The sequence below is a fragment of the Paramisgurnus dabryanus genome, chromosome 15 (genome assembly GCF_030506205.2).
Source record: "Paramisgurnus dabryanus chromosome 15, PD_genome_1.1, whole genome shotgun sequence".
Lineage (NCBI taxonomy): Eukaryota > Metazoa > Chordata > Actinopteri > Cypriniformes > Cobitidae > Paramisgurnus > Paramisgurnus dabryanus.
Window position 1 is genome coordinate 38,294,974 of NC_133351.1, and position 26,030 is coordinate 38,321,003.

The 26,030-nt window shown below is 36.4% G+C and overlaps 1 long non-coding RNA gene across 2 annotated transcripts; it reads right to left on the reverse strand.

Annotated features, from left to right (window-relative positions):
- Positions 1–7,131: 7,131 nt before the first annotated feature.
- LOC135758567 (uncharacterized) lies at positions 7,132–10,251 on the reverse strand. 2 transcript variants are annotated; one of them, XR_010536534.1, is made up of 5 exons: positions 10,213–10,251; positions 9,968–10,117; positions 9,207–9,248; positions 7,301–7,373; positions 7,132–7,198 (listed from the first exon to the last, which is right to left on the reverse strand). It is a non-coding gene; the product is annotated as an uncharacterized lncRNA (long non-coding RNA). The 2 variants fall into 2 exon arrangements; XR_010536533.2 differs by lacking the exon at positions 10,213–10,251 and having other exon boundaries at positions 9,968–10,191.
- Positions 10,252–26,030: the final 15,779 nt, after the last annotated feature.

The window sequence follows — 26,030 nt, forward strand, 5'->3', positions numbered from 1 at the left end:
TGTTAACCATGTCTCTTTAAGACAGCACATACAGTATTGTGGTCCATAAAAACTGTGTTTTCTAAATACGTTTATTATTAATATAATTTAATTAGTCTATTTAAGAAACTTAGCATCATTCAAAAGAACTAAAATTCAATGGACAGAATTACCATTTTAATGTGTGAAAATTATGTCTCTGACTCAAGAGAAATGCAACAAATGTTATTTCAGAATATATATTTCTAACACTTTTAAAACATTTCTCCAACTGCCCTATGTCAGAATATTGTGCATGTATCTCTCAGTGCTGCATACATTGTTTAACATGACATGTTTTTCATTGTTAGTTAAAGGTATAGCGGAAGATTTTCGTTTTCTGGGTGGATCACCACTGTTATTGGTCATCCCAGATGTCAATCATTCTGATTATATGTTGACGTATAACCGTCGCACGTGCTCGCCTCTACATGCGCACTTTCACGTGTATGTGTGTTGTGCTACGGTTTCAACCATTCATTGAAGGTCGCGTTCTCACTGTGTTTTTTTCAAAATGTCTGAGGGTCGCAAGAGAAAAAGTGTCTACGAATTGTATGACAAGAAGAGAAAGGACTATAAATAAAGAAACAAGACCAGATGTTTATGGGTGACTATTTCACACGCTGGCGTGAGCTAAAAGGACAGGTTGGCAGACCTGCCAACCTGTACGCCTTTTGCGTAGCAGGTACTCATTTTGACCTCAAAGTACGGTGGTACGATTTGTCACTCTAAACTACGCAAAAACCTGATGACGCCCTTTGCCGCGCAAAGTACTCAAAAGAAGCAACAGAAAAAAAGAAAAATATGTCCAATCATAGCACTGGGCTCATCCACCACATAGAAAGTGGGGATGATTGACAAGTCGTATGGCCAATCAGAGTCTGCTATCGATGGAATCACAAAATCCAGCATGTTCTCCTTCCTCCACCCGCAGTTTCTGACCATCTTTTTCAACGGAGAGTCAAGACGTCTGACCCACTAAGGTAAACTGGTCAGGGTGGATGAACAAATAATGAAATAATGCATTAGCTTAATCCTATGAAGTCGACGGTCGCGCGGGCTCCGTTTCATAACGTGCACTTGACCGCAAGATGCGCTAACAATACTTCTGATTTGTAAATGGGCATCATTTATCATAGAGCGCTTACGAGAAAGTACAATGATTTTACCATAGGGCAGATCATCCAGTTTTAGTCAAATAAAAACGGAAAGTTCACTCTCAGTGATGGGAATCCACCAGACATCCGAGTGAAGCGGATTAAATGCGTTCTGAAATAACGCGCTCTTGATAATTGTCACTAAAATAAAACGTCATATACAAACCACATCAAATAAAGTTTATAAATGGAGAATATCTCGTGTCTCGAGCGCCCACGTGATAGGTGCCTATGCCGTATGTACTGTACTGTAAACAAAGCTACAATAAATTAAAGACAGACATACAGTTAACAGCACTACTGTCACAGTTATGGTTGAATTTAAAGCAGTGTTAACTCTAAAATACTGCCTTAAAGGGATAGTTAACTTAAAACATGTAATTCAGTCATAGTTTACATAACAGAACAGACCATCCAAACATTTATGAGGTTCTTTATTGTGTGATACACAAGTTATTTTAAAGTGTTGATAACCACAGTGTCTGGTCCCCACTCCATTGTATTTTTTGCTAGTCAGGGTCCAGGGAAAAACAACAAAAAAATTCTCTATTTTTTGTGTGTTTCACTCAAGAAAGAAATCATAAAGGTTAGACACAATATGAGGTTGAGTAAATGCTAACAGAATGTCATTTGTGGGTTAACCATCTCCCACTATTTAACAGTAATATCACTTTTAACAGTGTTTGTGCAGACATGCTAAACTTTGGAGAATACAGTATTTAACATTAATAATGTTATTAATCACCATGTATGGAAAGTTTAGTTAAACATGATTTTATTCACATTTATAATTATTTTTAAAGCAGATTATGGCAGGATGGGGAAAAAAAGTGAGTGCAATGTGCAGCATGTTACCTTGAAAGTTACCAAGAGGTGTGTGTGCGTGCATGTGTTAAATTATATGTTAAAAACCTGTGTTCTGTCCTTCGGCCGATGCTACTGTACTCAAAAAATATTTCTAAGGTTGGCAGGTCTGGGTTGGGCTTCCCACGCGAAATTTCTACTGGAAAGGTACATTTTGTCATGCTATTTGGAGAAATCCATTTAAAATCACTGCTGGTAAAAGTTGATGTAAGCTATGATTTGCGATGCTAGCCCTGGCACAAGTCACGAACCGCACAGACACGGTAAACATGCCGACAGAAACTTGTAAACAGAGCGAAGAGAAGAACTGAGCTTCTGCACGCTCTCTCTCTCTCTCTCTCTCTCTCTCTCGTGCACGCGTTTAACAGGCGTTCCCTCTCGGGAGCATTTTTCAAAAAATATCGAGGGGCGGTTCTTTTAAATAATTCGGGAAAATCTTCTGCTATACCTTTAATGCATTCATTTACAATAAATTAAATGAGTTCATGTTGTATTTAAGTAAGTTCAGTAAGTTACATGTCTTAACTCAGCATTAGTTTATATTTACTTATATTTAAGTAAGAATTAATTTAGGTATACGTTCAATATTTCCAATGATGAGCAGTTAATCCACTAAACCCAGAGATAATTCCTGAGGCATGTTTATAGAGTTTTGTATTTCATCAAGAAAGTGCTGATTCACAAAGATTTTATATTTAAGAAAATCTGAGCATCATTCAAAATAACTGTTAACATGTTTGTCAACTAAACATATTTTGTCAACGTTATAAACTTTATAAAATATTTTTTTATTTTTTATTAATGATCAAGTATAAAGAACAATGCATAAACGCGGATTATAAAAAAGTATATAAAGTGCGAGCAGAGGATCAAACTGGGGTTGGAATGATGTAGTGCATCCAATGCATCTTGGAAATCGTAATCTGTTTACATCAGTAATTACAGCATTACAGCAGTAACAACGCCAAAGAAAAGGACTACATTTCCCAGAATGCACCTGAATCCCACTCATCTGCCCCCACCCTTCAGGTGCGACCGCTCGACCTATGGGCTTGACAGGAAAATTCAAAATCTTGAACCGTTACTGCCTGGACTCTGTTTCTTTGTTTGCTTGCTCATCAACAGTATGGTAAGTTTGATTTAATTCATTTGTCTGCATCGCGCTGATCGGTTGCCTATTTGTTCATATTATGTTATTTACTATGATTCGTTTTTGTCTTTATACTAGAACTGTTTAAATTTAAAGCACAAACAGTAAAACATTGAGGGTATACGTGGTACACAGCGGTAAACATGAGGTTAAAAATACGCGAAGTAACATTCAAACTGGGCTGTTAAAAGAATCAATTCGATGTTTAAATTTTTAAAAACAAAACTTTAAAGAAGCCAAGATGAGCAGGGCCGGATTATCCATAGACGGGATTGGGCGAGTGCCCTGGGGCACCAGGCAATGGGGGGCACCAAGGGCTCCAGACTGCAGCCAAAATGTTTTTTTTTTTTTTACAAGTACTCGCGCATGTGTGGGCACCCGTGACAAAACTACGGAATGCGCAATCCTGTTTTAAACGCTCATTTGCATGACGCGTATATCGTTTTATGTCACCATGCGATCAGTTGATTGTACCGATGGGTCTACGCAGCCCGGGTAAAGTCAACACATCTCACTCAGAACTGCACAGAACCCACACACTTTTTAAGACCAATTATAATGGACCCACCCACTTTTTCTCTAATTAAGCGCATTTGTCTGTTCACTTATCAAAGCGCTGTTAGTCAAAATCCATTCCACTAGAGAGGGGATACCCAACCTTTGCTTTTTTACACCGCAGACCCGTTTCAGCTTTTTAAAAAAAATTGCGGAGGGGGCTGTCGCTGAGTTGCTGTTCGAACAAAGTGCTGAAAAACCTCCTTTGCGAAATGTATAACGTTTTAAATGGAAGTATAAAGGTCAAACAAGCATGCATTAGGAAAATTAATAACTGCTTTATTTATAGTATATTTTCTATAGACATGTAAAACCATATTATGGCGGATTGTTTTACTTTCACTGTTTCACGAGTTTGACTGCCCATTTAGTCTTAATAATTAACGGTAAACGAACTACGCTTGCTGTTCTTAAAGGCAGTTTGAACATAAGGTCGGACTCGAGCCCCAAGTTCAAATAAACAGAGAAAAAAGGAGAGGTGGAGAGATGCCAGAAAAATTGCGGCGGTGCACGGAGACTCTCGTTTACCATATGCTTTTAATGATAATTGACACATGTTCCTTCAAACCGACGTTGAAAGTGTAAGCTACTCGTTAAAATATTATCACTGCAGTAAAATAGTTTATTTTGAATATGGTGCCACGATCGCTGGATAATTCGAAGGATAAGTTTTTTTACAGAAGCCTGCAATTACTTTTAATTTGAGATATCACAGAGTTGAACGTCTTCATGTATTGACATTATTTGCGAGGTACATTTGCAAATAATTCATGAAGTCATCATACCTCTGCACTTGTTTGATCGATTGTGTTTTAGAAGTACACATGCTCAAACTCTTATGACAGCATTGTTTCCCGACGGACCATTAAATAAATTGATCTCATTTCCAGAATCTCACATTTATATTTCTTTAAGAGAGAGAAAGAGAGATTGGGTATATCAAAAGAAGGGTATACAAAAATTTTATCAGTTTAACTTCATTTGTTTTTCTTACCTTTTATTTCCTCAAAATAAAAAATAAACATTGTAGCCTGTCAGCAGAGTAGAGAAAAAAATGTCACAGAGTAAAATAAATGAAATATGACATCTGTCATTATTTGCAAAATATTTAAAGGGCTATTACCAGAATTCTGACCACAATACTGTTTCTTATTTAATAAAAGCAAATGTTTAGGCTAATTAAAAGGAAACATAAAAATTGCATCTATTGCAGCAAAGGTATTTTCCAGTGTGGGGGGGGGGGTTGATGTGGGGACCCACCCACTTTTCATTTGCTTCCGACGCCCATGAATTCTTAGCAAAAACCCATATTTTCTTTCAAAAGTATGTGCTCATTCATGTGCAATTACTTCCACCCCACTAATCAAAGTATTCTCGTAAGTGTAGAATCTGCTATTTAAAATGCATACCGTCGAATCGCTCTCTGCCCAGCTAGCAAAAATTGCGCGGGCCGAAAGCCGAACGATTAATGCTGGAACACTCGGCCGATCCTCGGCATGAATCTAGGTCCGATTGCTCTGCGAGCGCTCGGTTTTAACGCGCCCCGAACACACGGCCGAGCACTCAGTTTTAACGTGGCCCGATTGCGGAACCCCGAGTGAGAGGACGTAAGCTCCCCTCCAATCCTGTTCCTTATTTGGGCTTGTTTAATTTATTGATTTTATTGATTTGTTAATACTAAAGTTGCTAAGCAACCATTATGCAACATTAACTAAAAATAAAACACACAAGGAAGAACAAGGATTTCACGTTTAATGCATTTTTTATTCACTTGAACACACATTCTCTCTCTCTCTCGTACACACAAACAGGTTTCCATGCTTTGTGGGGACATTCCAAAGACGTAATGCATTTTACACCATACAAACTGTATATTTTATTCCCCTTACCTACCCCACTCCCTAAACCCAACCATCACAGAAACCCTTCTCCTACTCCACATTTACAAGAAACATCATTTTGTTTGATTTATAAGCTTGTTTCCTCATGGGGACACAAGGTCACAAAAATACTAGTATTCCTATCTTTGTGGGGACACAACGTGATAATTACCAGGTGCACACACACACACACAATCAGTTCAAAGACGAATTTTCCAAAAATCAACATTTTTAAATTTAAAACGTTTTAATTCATTGTCTGTCTATTGTCTGGATTCGGCCACCATCCCTGTCATATGCTAGCACCGACCACCGAGCTCTATCTCCTTTTCTGTGTCATCTTTGGTCAGGGCATTCCGGCGGACTGCATCTGAAAAAAAAACACAAAGATAGAAGAGGTCAGCATGACCATGTGATGTTACTCATAAAACCACCAAAACTTATATTGGATGCAGGGCTCTACGCTTACATTCTGATCAATGACAAAATAACCTTCCCATTATAAGGAGATATTTGACTATAACATTTTAACCTTATTAAATTTCAAATTCATAAATTGAGTTAGAATAATAAGAGGCAATCAGGAAGAATAAGTTACCAATCAAATGAAATCAGTAGCAACACAATTCATCTTTGCACTGCAGAGGTGGCATATAATAGAAATGTGGGATTTAGTTATATTTACAGACTGTTTAATGAGGCTCAGAAGTGGCATTAATGCATTTCAATTTTTGATAATGTTATGATGTTAATGTTTTAAATAGAGTTTGAGTATAGAAATACAATTATGATCAGTCTTGAAGAAAAAAAAAATGACTAACTTTTAAGACTAGTCTTAAAGGTTTATGCAACCAGCCACTGATCGAGTCAGTCGCACTGTAGAGCCCTGGGATGTCACTACAGTGCCGTTTCCAGCACTGACACTCACCCAAAACCACACTTTTCAAAGTGAGCCCTTTGAATGCAGGCTTTCAGTTGACCTCACTCCAATTAATGAGTCTCGCCACGAAGAGTTCATTGTTTTTTTCAGGACCCACCCCACGGTGTCTTTAAGAGTCTTGTCTCCGACCATTCCAGGAAAAACAGTCTGAAACAAAAAGACATGTACCTTATTAGTTATTTAAGGAATATAGCATGAGTGAAAATGAGGACTGACTTTTAGAAATGATCTGATTAAACCATAATTTAACTCACCAAATTCTTCTTCTCATCTGGATTATTTAATGTCTCCTACAAACATTGTAGCTCCTCAATAGTTGAAAGTGGGAGCCCAAAATGTGTTGGGTCTGGGGTGAAGTCTGCAACTGCTGCTCTCTAATAGAATCGAGCTGGATGAGGATTTCCTTAGCAATAGGCTTTATGCCCAGCTGCACTACTTCTTGAATTTCAGCCAGCTCCTTGTTTCCTGTCTGCCATTACTGGACAAACTGATAAATCCAGGTGTGTCTGATTATTGTTGTTGTGACTACTAAGCTCAGGCACCTGGATTAATCAGTTTGTCCAATAGTGGCAGACAGGAAACAAGGAGCTGGCTGAAGTTCAGGAAGTAGTGCAGCTGGGCATAAAGCCTATTGCTGTAAGACACAAGAAAAAGCAGGCATAGCAGATTACTAGCAAAACATTTTACGTAGATATGTCAGAGTAAACCGAGAGAGATCACTTTGTATAATTCCTACCTGTAGGCACAGCCTCCTGAGAAGACCTGTGTTGTGTGTCATATACTTGTGTGCCATGTAAGGGTGGGGTGTGCTAAAAGAAAAGAAAAATATGTTTTAATCTCATCACATTTACCAAATAGGAATAGGCAAAAAAAAAGTGAATTTTTTTTTTTAAATGTGGTCAATTCAATATCAATTCTCATTGTTTTTCTGTATTTATTTTCATTACATTATATCTGAAAAGCATTCCGGTTGAAGGAACTGTCAATGTCCCGATTGGGCCAGTGCTGCATGATCATAAAAGTTTACATTTTGCACGCATTTTTAAGCCTTGTCAATTTAAGCATTCAAGCGAAAGAGAACTTGCATGCGCTATGTGAGAAGAGCACACACTGGAAGCGCTTACAGCTGCGCGACAGCGTGCAAATTACAAAATTAATTCTAGTTCTCTCCTTGCAAATTCACACATTTTTAAAAAAAATGCCGTCCTTTGCGAGTAAACAGACTATGAGAAGAAGTAGAAAAAGAATGAATTCATTGCCTATCATAATTTGATCCGTGCATTAGTCTTAAAGTGGTAGTAACCTTCACCTGTCTGTGTTTTTAAATGTTAATCAAACTACAAAAGAGGAAGTCACTCCCTGCTTTTCACTGAATAACGATTTGTAACTTTGTGCAGATTAAATAAAGGTTAATCCTAATTAGTGAAGATATGCCGTGTTATTTTACATTTGATTACTTTTTTCAATTTCTGTATCTGAAAAATACTGTTAGACCTACCTGAAATGCACAGATTTCTTCATTTGTATCTTTGTTCTATTGTACTTATATTGCGTTGCTTGCATTTAATTTTTATTAACAGCCATTAACTTGTCTTTAATCTATGAAATTGATATTAGTAGTTTTAGCTGTAGTATCAAAAATAGAATTGATAATTGTTAATTTTCACTGTTATTTAAAATATTGGGTGTCATAACCTTATTACAAGAATAAATGGGTAAAAACTACAAAAACTATTTCATTAATTTATTACTTTTTTTGTGGTGGGGCCAGTGAAAATGTAATCATTGAATCGAAAATCGCAATCCAATCAATTTGAGATCTAGTGTATCTGAATCGATTTGAGACATCTGAAACAATACCCAGCCCTAATACCAAAGTGATTTTTTTTCTCTCCATGGGCTAACTCGCCCTTCTTACTTGAAATCCAGTTTGGCCTGATGTCTGACTTCTGCTAGCTGCTGCATGGGTTGGGGTGTCTGTAGGTGTAGCACTCAGGCTGTTGGTAATGGAGATTGGAGACCACGATGGTGGACTAAGCGCTGTGATGTTCGCTGAAAGGGGAGAAGCCCGTGGACCCACAGAATTTCTACCTGTGGGCACAGCCCCCTCACAAGACCTGTTTTGTGTGCCATGTATGGGTGGTGTGCTAAAAGAAAAGTTGTTTTAATTAGGGCTGGGTATTGGCAAGGGCCTCCCGATACGATACGTGTCACGGTACATGGGCCATGATACGATACGTATCACAATACAATCAAAAATGTAAAAAATAGAGCTGAACACCTGCAGCTCTTTGAAAGATGCAGGTGTTTTTAAATTTTCTGCCATTTTCTCACTCCCTCTAACTTCTGAGACATTGGACAGTGACAACTACGGCAGCGGCGAGGAGGTCGTTTGACGCACACAGAGGGATTTGATGATTTTTAAAATATCGACAGTAGAGATCGAAATATTGATACACTATCGATATCGATTTTTTTGCACAGCCCTAGTTTTAATCTCATCACACATATCAGTCATCAGTCAGATCATCGTCAACAAGCTTACTGTCGTTCTTAATACCTTGCAGCAAATTAGACAACGATTTAACTGCTTAGTGTCTTAGATTAGATTTAAAATAATGCATTTGATCAGCTATTCTTACCTAAGAGCAGTGTTTATTTTAGAACAGCAAAAGCAAGATTACCTGAGGGAAAAAGAAAAAAAGATTAGCATTGTACAAAACTATACATAATGTCTTATTATACTAAACCATTACATTTTAGTCCAAGCCCAACCCAATAACCATTATGACATTACTCAACTACCAGCATAACTGCACAGTGCATAAATTAGGGTCCATCAAGACATGTTTAAGTTTACACACAAATCTATAATTGTGACATTCCATACACTGGTATATATTAATCCGCAAATCACATGCGAGCCGAACCGTGGTTCGGATCAACTGCGATTTGTCACAGCACTACCAGCTAACATTTTGTTCCACTTAATTTTCTTCCAAAGACCACTATGCTTGTAAATATTAATCACGTAAATTGCATTTAATAAAAAATGCGTCCCATTATTTAACATCCCAGCTAGTCAATGCTAGCTTCGTTCGCGCCATAAAAGTTGGAGCCACTTTCATATTATCCAAAATTTGCACTACTTTTCTCAGACATGATAAATAATTTGATGTTGTCCTAATTAATAATTCTTAATGAATTATGAATTCTTTATGTTTGTTTCATCTGGAAAAAAGTACATGAACATGTCAAAGGAACATGAACGAATCAATAATAATCAACATGTAATCAGCAACAGTTCGAAATAGAGTTAATATATGATGTGACGGGAACTCGATTGAAACTATGCTTAGCGTGAATGTTGATGCTTTTTAAGGAAACTGAACACAAGACTTACCTCAAGTTTAACGTATGGCGTAGGATCGAAAAGGGAATGGATGATTCAGTCAGGCGTTGAGTTTTATCTCACCCGTTGTACAGACGTTACTCCAGTGATGAGCTGAGCGTGCTGACGCTTTCTGCAGTTACCGTTGAAATCGGCTTCATACTGGCAAAAGGGTCCTAGCCGAGCACCCAGTTTAAAACAGCCGCCAACGTACGGGATTCATCTTAAAATGAATTTTTTTATATTTATCAGCTTACCCCGAGGCCATCCAAGATGTATGTGATTTTGTTTCTTCAGTACAAGACAAATGTAGATTTTAAACTCCATTTCAGTCTGTCAGTCGTATGCATGTGAATAGTAACAAAATCTCAGACAGTAAAAACATGCACAGACAAATCCAAATTAAACCCTGCCGCTCGTGACGACACATTGATATCCTAAGAAACGAAACGATCGGTTTGTGCGAGAAACCGAACAGTATTTATATAATTTTTACCTCTAATACAGTACTATGCGTAGTCAAATGAGCCCGTGCACAGCACCTTCTTCTTTAGAGTTTTAATGGCGGGTTGCGAAGCAACTTCATAGGTGCATACCGCCACCTACGGTTTCGGATGGCCCTGTATAGCCCTCAAGCCGTGCACCAGATACAGTAGATGGCAGTATGCAACTATGACGTTGCTTCGCAACCCGCCATTAAAACTCAAAAGAAGAAGAAGGCGCCGTATATTAGAGGCAAAGAGTATAGAAGCCCTTCTATACTCTTTGTTAGAGGTATAAATTATATAATACAGTTCGGTTTCTCACAGAAACCGATCGTTTCGTGTCTTAGGACATCAACGAGCAGCAGGGTTTAATTTGGATTTGTCTGTGCATGTTTTGTTTTTTACTGTCTTTTGTTATGCACAGACTAAAACGGTTGGAGTTAAAAATCTACATTTGTGTTAAAGAAAGTCGCCTAAATTGAATGGCATCCATTAAAACCATCCTTGATTTAACATAAGCCGAGTCATTTCCAAAAGTGGTCCAGATCATACAGCCAGAGCTGGGTTACCAGTTACGGTGAACATGAATCGGCCCAGTGCTTACAGCAAGAACAAAAATGCATGTGCCAGAGCGAGCTGCGGGGCACAATCTGCTCGGTTAACACACGCCGATGCGGAGTCTGAGCCGCAGCTGCCGCAGGGCAGCCGAGCTCGGGCCGATTATACATGCTAGCTGGGTGGCTGAATCCATGTTGTGCCTCCATCTTTGAAATACATTCGCCAACGAGGGACATTCCTGAAATTCAAGCTCCGCTTTTCGCGCTTTCAGACTACACTCACGCTGGCCGCTAGCTGAAGCCGAAGGTTGCATGTGTAGGCGGTATACGTCATCAAGACAGTCTTATTTCAGAATATTAACAATTATAAAGCTGACAATTATTCTTAGTTAATTGTAAATTGATGTAATATGCTTATGACTTGCGAATCTAATGCTCAGTTAATTTAAATAAACCAGGCTTGATGACGTATGCAGCCTGCGACCTGCAAAGTAAATATTGGAGTTAGTTTTCCAAGATGGGGCTCAAGGGACACTGAAGTTGCTACTTTCTATCTTCTCCACAGGTAATTCAGCATATTCGTTTACATCTATACAGTCTATGTTGTAAACTTGAAGTTGTATAGTTCCTTGGCTAACTATAGCATGGTTATGCAGTTAGTGTAAACACGCATGTGGTTTAATGTGTTCGAACAGCCACACGCCGTCTCTCCGCCCATTTATGTAATCTGAGGTACTGAGAGAAATGTTTTTCATCTTTTCTGACCTCTAGCACAAATAAACGGTGACAGCCCTATTTTAAGCCTTTCATTGATAAAACGCAGCTGATCTGCGCGTCTTTCGTTTCATTTTACAAGCGTGTGAAAGTTGAGCGATCTTATTTCCCCAATATCAGAGAAAGCTCTTACATATACACGGACATGTAACGTTTACTTAAAACATAAGCATTGGACTCTGACATAATATTAGTTTGCGTCCATTTAAACCCGTCATTACTCCCGCTCATGATTAAATGTCAGGAGAGGGACTCGTCCACAGACCATCTCCTCAGTAATCTGGAGGGAAGCAACCGAAAATGGACAAAAAGAGACGGATTTAAACACCAAGTGTAAACGTAATGTGTCTCTCTCGTCCACTTGTGATCTGATCGACGAAAACACATCTTAATACCAAGTTTAACAGCCCCTGTGATATTTTTTCTCGCGTCGATGAAAAAGGAGTTTATAAGCTACGTTTATGGTTGCTTTTTGTATGTGATTTTAAGCGGACATATCATGACAATCAGACTTTTTCCATGTTAAACATAAATCTGTGTGCTTTGATGGATCACAGGCAAAGGACATTGCAAATTGTTCATTTTTTTCATTGCTTTTGCTTTGTAGCTACTGGAAGCCATGTTAACCTTGGCATGACACGGCCGGGCCACCGTACGAGTTAAAACGCATTCCGAATGGGGGGGGGGGGGCTAGAAAGTAATATTCAGTTGGTTGTCATATAGACTTTCACCGCTAGATGGGAGTAGATCTTACACAGCGGAGCTTTAAAAGCCCAGGTGAAAAAGAAATATATTTAAATAGTATTTTTTGGGACATACTTAATATATTTAAATGATACTATACTAAATGCATATTAAATGTATTATATTGAAACAACTTCAAATATATTAAATGCATTTCAAGATATATTTAAAGTCAATTTTAATCTATAAATTGGAACAACTTCAAATATATTTAGTGCAATTTAAGTGTACTTCTTTAAAATTCATTTGAAATGCACTTCTCATACACTTAAAAATACAGTTAGAATACATTTAAAGCTTAATTTAACTGTGCTTTAAGAACACTTTAATAGTACTTCAGCATATTAGAAATATACTAGCATTACATTAATAGAAATGTATTAGCATTACACTACTATTTTATTATAAAGCTGTTTTTAATATTTAAAATGTTACATTAAAATCATTAAATATTAAGACACATACACAGATTTTCAATACTAAACAATTTAATATACTTCATATTATGTTGTGTACATTACAAAAATATCTAAAGTAAATTAATCAAGCACAGAGACATAGATAATCTCTTGACCAAAGAGAAACAATATAAAACAAATATCTGAGAAATGCAATTACAGAGCTACTTCTATCAAATTGTACAACATTAACATTACATGTATTAATGAAAAGTACACTATGAATATGCAATCACTAAATATGCATAAGCAATGATTATATAATAATCATAATGTAATTCTCAGCATAAAAAGTTACTGAAAAAAAATGCCTACGTTCAATTTAAAGGCGGAGTGCACAATGTTTGAAAAACGCTTTGGAAAAGTGAGTTGGGCCGACTACCAAAACACACTTGTAGCCAACAGCAGTAAGGGGCGTGCCTACTAACCGACATCCTTGCCGGGGTTGCGTATGTGTGTGGTGGGTCTATCAAAAGAAGGTCCAGATTCTATTGGGGTAGGGGCATGTTTGTTATTAGGTAATTTCAAATGTTAACATTGGCTTTCAAAAATTGTGCACTCCGCCTTTAACCAACTTAAGATAAACCTGTAAAAAGCTGAACCAAAACAGTTTAGATGTCACATGTTTAAGTGGAGGGTCACTTCTTTTTGCAATTCAGACACCATAGTAATTGAAGACTGCTTTATCGCACGGTCTGTGAAAAGGAAACAGAATATACCAATTAACCAATAATGAATGAGCATTTGTCTATCCATGTTTGAAATAAATTGGCATAGATATGCATGTATGGAAGTTTTGTTAACTTCTCAGTTTACCTTTTAAACCTTTGACTGTGTCCTCATCAAGCGTATCAGTGTATGTGTCACAGCACTCTACAAGTGGGAATGAAAATAGGATTAGAACAGGCTCATGATATAAAGCAACCTGTGTGTATTACAGGATATGTTTTACATTGATAATTGTGTTTTATTTGAACCTAGATCATTTTCCATTGTTTGTCTATTGTGGTCTTGCAAACTTAAGGTTCACCTCTGTTTAAGGAGATTTAAGGAAATCAGAAATGTGCGACCAGCAAATTTGACCTTTTTTTGTGATATGACACGGAATTTGAAACAGCACATTGTACTTTCTGAATCTATAATTAAAGTATTTATTAGTTATACAGTGGAAATTAGTAGACATGTGAATATTTGGTTAGCATGTTGATTTACCGTGTGTGCCCCTAAATTTTCTGGTTGCCCCCCTAAAATTTTCAGTTGGGGGCCACTGTGCTCCTGGTAAAAAAAAGTTCATTTGAAAAACAACAGGCAGGTAAATGATGATTAATGATTTGTTTTCTTTTTAAGAATTACTTACCCCGAGTACAATATATTTAAGACAATATAATATAATCAAACCCAGCCTCGACATTTTTACAATCTCTCATAAAAGTATCCGGTAACACATTATATTAAGGTACACATATTAACTACTAACTAGTTGCTTATTAGCATGCATACTACTAGCATATTGGCTGCTTATTAGTACTTATAAAACACATACTAATGCCTTATTCTGGATGACCATTTTCTATTGTAGTTAATAACTAATAGACCATTAACTGAGATTACTCCTACAATAAACTCCTAATTACTGCTTATTGGCCGTTAGTTAGGTAGGTTTTGTTGATGAATTACAATCTTAATATGCTATCCTCAGTATGGGGCTTATAATGCAGGAGTACCACAAGAATAGCCATTCACCCTTAATAACAATTAATAAATATGATCTATTTTTTGGTATCAACACACAGAACTACAAGTGTTAATAATGTCCAATTAACTATTAATTAGGTCTGTATAAGTCTGAATATGTTCCCCATTCTAAAGTGAGGTCTTGTTCACTTACTAATATATGTCTGTTCCCTATTCTAAAGTTGCCTCCTCTACACACTTAGTAAACCCATTATAGCACACAAGTACTTCAATTACAAACCATATTCTTAAGTGATGGGTTACACCTGGTTACGCATGTCACCTTGGTTGTCTAAAACACCGGGAATGAGACATTACCTGTCTACATTGTAAAAGTGACTTTGTTATTAAAAGGAAAGTTGAGGATTTTTGATGTTCACATGTAAAAAAACAAATTCAACCCAAGTAGAAAAATCTTTTATTTTCAACATTTTTGGGAATAAAAACATTTAAACATGTCCCCCGAAAGCTTAGAACAAATGCCTGCTTTTTTAGAACAAAAAGGTGTTCTCTGTGCAAAAATCATTAAATTGAAATATATAAAATAAATAAAATTACATTTTTTAAGTGTTTACTTCAGTTGCTACTTAAGCAGGATTATATATATAAACCAGAAAATATTGCACTTTATCTAAAATCTAAATATTTAACTTTACCAGCCCAGAGCAACATAAACTTGCTCTTTTAGCATGAACTGAACAAAGCAGAACAATTTTTTAGTACTTCATCATCAAGGGAAGAAGTTGGTCTCTTGATTTCTTGTCCTCTATAATTTTCTTTTTCTCAGGAGTAGTGTGGCTCGCACATTTTTTAGCAAAATACAGCAGGGTCTCATTTGCAGGATCAAACTTCAGACCCTTATAGGTTTCTGGGTCCACGATGTGGAGCTCTGCAATAGGTGCCGTCATCTTGATGGTTCCACGATCATCACCATTGATCCTGAAGGCTTCGGTCATTGTGCGAACACGAGTGAAGGTTTTCAGGACTTTTTGATATCTGTGGATAACCTCAGCTGGGCCTTTAACTGAAAAAATAAATAAATAAAACATAAGGGATGAGTATAGACCAAGACTAAAAGACTTCCTGTTATTTATTTCTAAGAGACAAATCTCCCCAATGACTACATTTACATGTACACCAATAATGCAATTATTTCAAATAATCAGAGTAAGGATTTAATGGCAGTAAAATGTTTACGTGACTGGAACAAATCTCTTCACTCCTGTTTACATGCAGATTTTATTTTATGATTATACCACAGGTCTGTTGAATGCTGTATTCTGATTGGCTGAGAAATGTTCCGTGGGTATGCATTATTTTGGAGGAATAGTCTACTCATTTTCAATATGAAACTATGTTATTACCTTAACTAAGAAGAGTTGATTCATACCTCTATCATCTTAGTGCGTGCACGTAAGCGCTGGAGCGCGCTGCGACACTTCAATAGCATTTAGCTTAGCCCCATTCATTCAATGGTATCAAAAAGAGATAAAGTTAGAAGTGACCAAACACATCAACATTTTTCCTATTTAAGACGAGTAGTTGTACGAGCAAGTATGGTGATACAAAATAAAACGTAGCGCTTTTCTAAGCGGATTTAAAAGAGGAACTATATTCTATGGCGGAACAGCACTTTTGGGAGTACTTTGACTTGCCGGAAAAATCTCCTCCCCTTCTCCCTCTCATAATGGGAGAGGGAGAGTGTTACTGCGCCGAGTCAAAGTACTCCCAAAAGTGCTATTCCGCCATACAATATAGTTACCCTTTAAAATCCGCTTAGGAAAGCGCTACGTTTTATTTTGTACCACCACACTTGCTCGTATAACTTCTCGTCTTAAATAGGAAAAACATTGATGTGTTTGGTCACTTCTAACTTTATCTCTGTTTGGTACCATTGAATGAATGGGGCTAAGCTAAATGCTATCGAAGTGTCGCAGCGCGCCCCAGCGCTTACGTGCACGGGCGGTCCCATCAATCAAAATCTGTACAAGTTGTCAACTTTAGACAGAGAGTATTTAATGGGTTTATGACATGTCATTTAGTGGTTTGTTTATTCCTGAGTGTATTTTATGTCAAGCGTATGCTGTCATTAAACATGACAGGTTGTGTTTGTGACATTTGCTGTTTATTGACATTTGCTGTATCTATCTATCACCCCTCCCTTTTCGACCCGTGCGCTTCTCAATACGGACTGCATTTCTTTCACAGGGGCGCGTGTTGTAAAGCGATTAAAGATTTCTAAAACTCAATGTTGGTAAAACAATCCCCCATTACGGTGTCAAAAAAGTAAATGTTTATTTTAGATTTTAGACAAATCATGAACAATGCTACGATTAAAACATTTGTTTGTAACATCACAAGTTATTTAATGAAATATACCGTATACGTGTATAGTTTAAGCAATGATCTGAGCCATAACCTTCGGAGCCGGCAATACTATAATCTTTAGACGAAAGTCTAAACTAAATACAATTTTAAACGATTCATGAGTTCCGTGAATCTTTTCATGACCTGCTCTATAGTTTCACGCGTATTAAAGATCCGGCGGTGCATGACAAAGCGCCGGGTGAACGGTCATATCTGCCATTTTAAAATAAAGTTAATAAATGTAATTCTGTCCACTATGGCAAAATATGAGTTTATTTTAGATTTAGGGGAATCTTCAACCAAGTCTCTGATTAAGACATGTGTATACGTGAACCGATGGTGACAGAAAACTTATATCTGACGTAATAAACTTTTAAATGTTTTTTAAGATGTCTTCACCTCATTTTAGGGTTTTATTTTTAATTAAAGGCTTCTTAAAACATGTGTGAATATGTGTATATTATACAATATTGTCTGCTCTGACAAAAATAAATTATTATGTAGATTTTAGGTCAATTGCCTGCGTGTATCTTATAAATACAACATGATAATACGTTTGTATTGGCAAGAGACTTCTTTAAAGTCACGCAAGAATAAAATATTTTAGTTGTAACTGGTTAACCTTAAATGTACTATTATCTATTTAACTATAAGCTATATTTTACTGAACAGCCTCAAAGTTTCTGATGCTGAACTTATGACCGTATGTGATAGATATTTCATCTATGTAGAGTCTTTTAAAACTGTAATGGTAAAATGTAATATGGACACTCTGTCAAAAATAAAGCATTTGTTTGTAACAAATTATTTAATGAAATATTCAGCAGTGGTATAGCGATGAACAGTGCCAAAACCACCGGGGACACCAATAACACATTCTATAGACTAAAGGCTATTTATTTTAAACTAAATAAAAGTTTAATCTTTTCAGACATAGTATTCTGAACACACCATTAGATCGCGCTCCGGCGTTTATAATAGAGAACATACGCGGATGAGTGTTCATATCCACAGTTAAGAAACTTTTAAACGATTAAAAACACTTTCATATCATTTTCTGAGTTTGTTTTAAATTAATGACATCTTAAAATCAACTGTGAATATGTGTTTATTACACAATAAAATGTAATTCTGTCCGCTCCGGTATAATAGGGGTTTTATTTTAGATTTGGGACTTTCTTTAACCAAAGTCTCTGATTAAAACATGTGAATACGTGTACCAACGTTGCCAGAAAACGTACGCTGATGCGCTCATATATCTGGCGTTAAGAGCCTTTTAAACGTTTTAAGACATTTCACACCCTATTCTGAGTTTAATTCATTAATGTCATCTAATATCCAAGTGTACATGTCTATTTACGATAAATGTAACACGGTACACATTTGTCAAAATAAAAGGGTTCTTGAACATGTTATTCCAGTGGGTGTTTCTTGTTTTGCGAGTGTTCGACATATTTATTGATGTGGAAAAAGTTTGTTGTTTGGACGAACAGTTTCAGTCTCTCTCTCTCTCTCTCTCTCTCTCTCTCTCTCTCTCTCTCTCTCTCTCTCTCTCTCTCTCACTCTCCAGATGTCTGGACAGAGGGAGTGTTGGTAAATTAAAAGAAACTCAGCCCCCCATTGTCAAAAAGTAAAAGGCTTATTTTAGATTTCAGGCTTCATTACTCAGATACAGATTAAAGCATGTTATTTCTTATTCGTAATTTAAAGAAACTTAGAAGTTTTAAGACATTTCATCACACATCCTATGATGACTTAAACCCTTGTGTTAGCCCTTAGAGGACAACAAAACGGGTGCAAATATTATTTATCAAAGTTTGATGTTGTTATAAAACAGGTTGTCACATACGTGACAACAATCATTTCTTTAAAGACAAAACATTTAACAAATTTGACATTTTGTTAAACATGCTTGTGTGCGTCCATAAACACAACAACAGTTAGGACATGGTTCTACATAATATTAAAATCACGGGCTTACGTCAAATAGGTAAACCTTAATTTTTACTAAATAAAATAAAAATAAACTATTTGAACATATTATCTGATATTAGGTTAGGTTTAAGATGAATCAGTGTCTATAGCTTTACGAATTACATCGTAAAACCCCCAGAGGATATGGTGTGTGCGTGTGTGTGTGTGTGTGTGTGTGTGTGTGTGTGTGTGTGTGGGGTGTGTGTGTAATGGCTGTTATCACGTGGTGCGGACCAAACGACCAACGCTGCGGGGGTTGTGAAGCGAAGAATGTGTTCTGTATAGATGAGAAGTTTTTCCTTCTGAACACAGAACATTTACCAAAAACGTAACCCCGGATTAACACATCACAGAACAATTTGAACAAACGTGTCGGATTCGTACACACCAGAGGTCTGTTTTATGTTTTGCAGAAACTGTGGAAACTTTTGATGATGCCAAGGTGTCCGAATTCGCAAACAAACTATCAAACGCAAAGCAGCGGAAACAGTGGACACGAGCCTTTTGTTGCTGAGAAGGCGATTGAACTCAGAAACAAACAAGCAAGCAAAGTTGTCTACGAAACTACGGATTCTTGAAAAAGATGGCACAAAGATCATTCGAACGACTACGCAATGGCCAGAAGGGGTATGTGTACGGGACCGACCTTTTTAAAGATATGCTTAAAAAGAACTACAAGCGCGAGATGTCCAATCTACTATGTACTGTGATATACAAAGATGCCAATGTGTGCATGCCTCCAAACTATTGCGAAGCTAACGCCGGTCGTGTAACCAGACTCAAGGAAAAAACAGATGGTGTGAAAAGTATAGATGGCTCTCTCAATAACATGGTACAGACGGTTGTACAGGCCCAAGAGGAACCCCGTGTGATTATTAGACAGGCCCTAGAGATATTTTATGAATGTGACGAGGCCGAGTTCTACATCATCAATATCATACTTATGTCGGCCTTTGTAATTGACGTATGCATTGATATCCTTGTAAAGAAACGAGAAATTAATGTGTGTGAAATCATAGAAAATGCCGTAGATTTCATGTTTGATAAGGGTCTTGGATCATGCATGCACTTTCTATGGTATCTAGATAATATCATAACGTTTAATGATGACTAAAAAACCAAACCTGTGAGCCAATGGTATATTTTAAGCAAGTTTTACAGTTGTTTTTTAGTTTTCCAAAAGTTTCATTCTGTTTTATTTTTTACTCAACATTATGATGGCAATCCATGTCCGTCAACAATTGTATACTTTAACAAAAACTATGTTCTAGTAGTTTCAATGTATGGTCACTGTTGTTTTTCATCATTGATTTTGTTTACTGCTTATGGTTTTTTTTTTTTTGTATGTTTTGCTGTACCGGTTTCATAAAAACAAAAAATATACAAGGATTTTTGGTCTTAATGTCTGTGTTGTTACCATTAGAACATTTAGACATCTTGTTCAGACAACGTGTGACACTGCTCATTCTTCATATGTTTTTGCAAATCCACACAGAGAAATGTGAAAGATTAATAGAAATTACATGTGGCTACATCACATGTTTTTTCAGAGGCGTAAAAATAAAAGTCAACAGTGTTAGTATGGGAATCTAAAACAGCACATGCACGATATGATCCTAATTTTGTTGCCTGACGTCTGTCACATAGTCAAAGATCATCTACTTCATGTCTCTACGAATCCTGACAGAGCTTTAGTTTCATATACACAACACATCAAATGTAAACCACGGTAAACTAAATACATTTGACAGTCAAGATCTCTAATTTTCTGACAAGCCCAAAAAAGATGAGGAGGTCATCATCAAACATCACTCACTTTTAAGGTACCGAAAGGTTTTTGTTTATTTTAGTATAACTCAACACTGAAATTTTAGTTAAGCACACAGAAATGCACAGATTTTACGTTTTCAGTATACATGTGTACATCACATTGTGATTTCAGTCTCAACTAGATCGATGATCTATCAATATTAGCCACAAATGTTGTTTGTATGCGTGCTCTGATTTCACAAAACATCCATTTACATTCAAAACCTTTTGGATTCAACGCCTTAAAGTCATCAATTTATTTCGTTCACATCAAACGCACCAAAAATTTTGAATGTGCAAACTGTTTTACTTCGTTTTAAACATGTTTGTGCGTTTTCGGTCTAGATTTTTATAGAAAACTTCAGAACATGACACCATTTTAACATTTACAAAATGATGAAACATTTTACTTTTAAGTGGCTCCCATGAGTATGTGTTGCTGTGACAAATACCTTTGATTGTTTGGAAATTATATGAATGCAGAGAAACAACGCAAAAGTTTTGAACTTTAACATAATTTATATGCGTCCTGATTTTTAAAAACAGTAAGCTGTAATGTTTCTTACACACAGATCTAAACACATCACAAGTCTCAATGTTTAATAACATAAAAACCTGTATGCAAAGGTTTGTTGGCGTATTTTTAGACACAAGCTGTTTATTTTCATCTTTAAACAAATGTGTATGACAAAAGTTGTCCTGCCTGAACTGACACTAAGGATCGATGCCGAAATGTTAAATCTAAGTATTTTGCAAAACAACCTTCACCGTCATATAGATGTTTTCAATCTAATGGTACCTGTTTAAATGTGACCATACTATTTCAAACATTACCAAGTTGTAGATGGTTGTGACTCAATTTACAAAGGTTTTAACACACATTACTGTTTGTCACGATGTGTTTCATCGCATTGCTGTTGTATGCAACAGACTCTCAAGTTTTATGTTAAAAGGATTACTAAATAAAAACCTAAGCAATCTGTATTATGTTGCCACTGATGATTTTACAAGTTTACAGTTTCAAACATTTTTGCTATATTCGCTGTGAAAGATTTAGTAAATAAATCTAAAACATAAACAGTGTTGAAGCGTTACCTTAATCTTCTAGCAACAATTTTCAAGAGATTACCAACATGTATGATGTACTAACTGTCAGGGGATCTGTGATATTATTTTCTGAAGTAATTAGCTATCTAATGGCTACTGCACAATAACTTATGCGATAAAGAGTTTGTTACATAACCTATAGAAACGAAACAAGATAAATTACAAAGTCACTGGCATGAGGTTTACACTTAAACAAATCACGCAGATGTTTAAAGTGAAGTTGTTACGCCCAGAGAGGAATGTCCCTAACTCCAGGACTCCTATCTCCGCCTATCCATTACAGTCATTAAATCGGCGCCAGTATGATTCATTCAAACACAATCGCCTAACAAGTTTCAAGAAACTATGGACTCCTACTGCTACACCAACACATTCGCGCTACCCCACCCCAGAGCAATATGTATATGAGAGAACCTACAGCTGGACCTGTGCACTCAATAAGTCCACCATAGTATCTGATGGCGGACCATCAACCTACAACAACAACACAACCCTTTGTACGGCTCAAGTAATGTCTGATAATGTACCAATGGACCGGTGCCCCCAAGAAGGATCCGACAAATCCTGATGAATCGATACACATTGCGTGTATCGATTCCACAGACTGTTTGGTTTCAAGATCATGAAATAGTCATAGTGATACATCTGTTACAAACTTGATGACAAAAAGCTAATGGCGTTCTATAGAATATTTAGAGACTATTACCTGCGTGGTTTGTGCGTATTTACAATATCAAATAATAATCAAATTGCTGTTGGTGAGATTATTGAACCGATCGTGAAAAACGTTGTGATATTTCTACACTACAATGATAACATATGATGTATTTCTTTTACTTGATGAGAAATAAAAAATATGTACCACTTTAAACATCTGCGTGATTTGTTTAAGTGTAAACCTCATGCCAGTGACTTTGTAATTTATCTTGTTTCGTTTCTATAGGTTATGTAACAAACTCTTTATCGCATAAGTTATTGTGCAGTAGCCATTAGATAGCTAATTACTTCAGAAAATAATATCACAGATCCCCTGACAGTTAGTACATCATACATGTTGGTAATCTCTTGAAAATTGTTGCTAGAAGATTAAGGTAACGCTTCAACACTGTTTATGTTTTAGATTTATTTACTAAATCTTTCACAGCGAATATAGCAAAAATGTTTGAAACTGTAAACTTGTAAAATCATCAGTGGCAACATAATACAGATTGCTTAGGTTTTTATTTAGTAATCCTTTTAACATAAAACTTGAGAGTCTGTTGCATACAACAGCAATGCGATGAAACACATCGTGACAAACAGTAATGTGTGTTAAAACCTTTGTAAATTGAGTCACAACCATCTACAACTTGGTAATGTTTGAAATAGTATGGTCACATTTAAACAGGTACCATTAGATTGAAAACATCTATATGACGGTGAAGGTTGTTTTGCAAAATACTTAGATTTAACATTTCGGCATCGATCCTTAGTGTCAGTTCAGGCAGGACAACTTTTGTCATACACATTTGTTTAAAGATGAAAATAAACAGCTTGTGTCTAAAAATACGCCAACAAACCTTTGCATACAGGTTTTTATGTTATTAAACATTGAGACTTGTGATGTGTTTAGATCTGTGTGTAAGAAACATTACAGCTTACTGTTTTTAAAAATCAGGACGCATATAAATTATGTTAAAGTTCAAAACTTTTGCGTTGTTTCTCTGCATTCATATAATTTCCAAACAATCAAAGGTATTTGTCACAGCAACACATACTCATGGGAGCCACTTAAAAGTAAAATGTTTCATCATTTTGTAAATGTTAAAATGGTGTCATGTTCTGAAGTTTTCTATAAAAATCTAGACCGAAAACGCACAAACATGTTTAAAACGAAGTAAAACAGTTTGCACATTCAAAATTTTTGGTGCGTTTGATGTGAACGAAATAAATTGATGACTTTAAGGCGTTGAATCCAAAAGGTTTTGAATGTAAATGGATGTTTTGTGAAATCAGAGCACGCATACAAACAACATTTGTGGCTAATATTGATAGATCATCGATCTAGTTGAGACTGAAATCACAATGTGATGTACACATGTATACTGAAAACGTAAAATCTGTGCATTTCTGTGTGCTTAACTAAAATTTCAGTGTTGAGTTATACTAAAATAAACAAAAACCTTTCGGTACCTTAAAAGTGAGTGATGTTTGATGATGACCTCCTCATCTTTTTTGGGCTTGTCAGAAAATTAGAGATCTTGACTGTCAAATGTATTTAGTTTACCGTGGTTTACATTTGATGTGTTGTGTATATGAAACTAAAGCTCTGTCAGGATTCGTAGAGACATGAAGTAGATGATCTTTGACTATGTGACAGACGTCAGGCAACAAAATTAGGATCATATCGTGCATGTGCTGTTTTAGATTCCCATACTAACACTGTTGACTTTTATTTTTACGCCTCTGAAAAAACATGTGATGTAGCCACATGTAATTTCTATTAATCTTTCACATTTCTCTGTGTGGATTTGCAAAAACATATGAAGAATGAGCAGTGTCACACGTTGTCTGAACAAGATGTCTAAATGTTCTAATGGTAACAACACAGACATTAAGACCAAAAATCCTTGTATATTTTTTGTTTTTATGAAACCGGTACAGCAAAACATACAAAAAAAAAAAACCATAAGCAGTAAACAAAATCAATGATGAAAAACAACAGTGACCATACATTGAAACTACTAGAACATAGTTTTTGTTAAAGTATACAATTGTTGACGGACATGGATTGCCATCATAATGTTGAGTAAAAAATAAAACAGAATGAAACTTTTGGAAAACTAAAAAACAACTGTAAAACTTGCTTAAAATATACCATTGGCTCACAGGTTTGGTTTTTTAGTCATCATTAAACGTTATGATATTATCTAGATACCATAGAAAGTGCATGCATGATCCAAGACCCTTATCAAACATGAAATCTACGGCATTTTCTATGATTTCACACACATTAATTTCTCGTTTCTTTACAAGGATATCAATGCATACGTCAATTACAAAGGCCGACATAAGTATGATATTGATGATGTAGAACTCGGCCTCGTCACATTCATAAAATATCTCTAGGGCCTGTCTAATAATCACACGGGGTTCCTCTTGGGCCTGTACAACCGTCTGTACCATGTTATTGAGAGAGCCATCTATACTTTTCACACCATCTGTTTTTTCCTTGAGTCTGGTTACACGACCGGCGTTAGCTTCGCAATAGTTTGGAGGCATGCACACATTGGCATCTTTGTATATCACAGTACATAGTAGATTGGACATCTCGCGCTTGTAGTTCTTTTTAAGCATATCTTTAAAAAGGTCGGTCCCGTACACATACCCCTTCTGGCCATTGCGTAGTCGTTCGAATGATCTTTGTGCCATCTTTTTCAAGAATCCGTAGTTTCGTAGACAACTTTGCTTGCTTGTTTGTTTCTGAGTTCAATCGCCTTCTCAGCAACAAAAGGCTCGTGTCCACTGTTTCCGCTGCTTTGCGTTTGATAGTTTGTTTGCGAATTCGGACACCTTGGCATCATCAAAAGTTTCCACAGTTTCTGCAAAACATAAAACAGACCTCTGGTGTGTACGAATCCGACACGTTTGTTCAAATTGTTCTGTGATGTGTTAATCCGGGGTTACGTTTTTGGTAAATGTTCTGTGTTCAGAAGGAAAAACTTCTCATCTATACAGAACACATTCTTCGCTTCACAACCCCCGCAGCGTTGGTCGTTTGGTCCGCACCACGTGATAACAGCCATTACACACACACCCCCACACACACACACACACACACACACACACACACACACACGCACACACCATATCCTCTGGGGGTTTTACGATGTAATTCGTAAAGCTATAGACACTGATTCATCTTAAACCTAACCTAATATCAGATAATATGTTCAAATAGTTTATTTTTATTTTATTTAGTAAAAATTAAGGTTTACCTATTTGACGTAAGCCCGTGATTTTAATATTATGTAGAACCATGTCCTAACTGTTGTTGTGTTTATGGACGCACACAAGCATGTTTAAC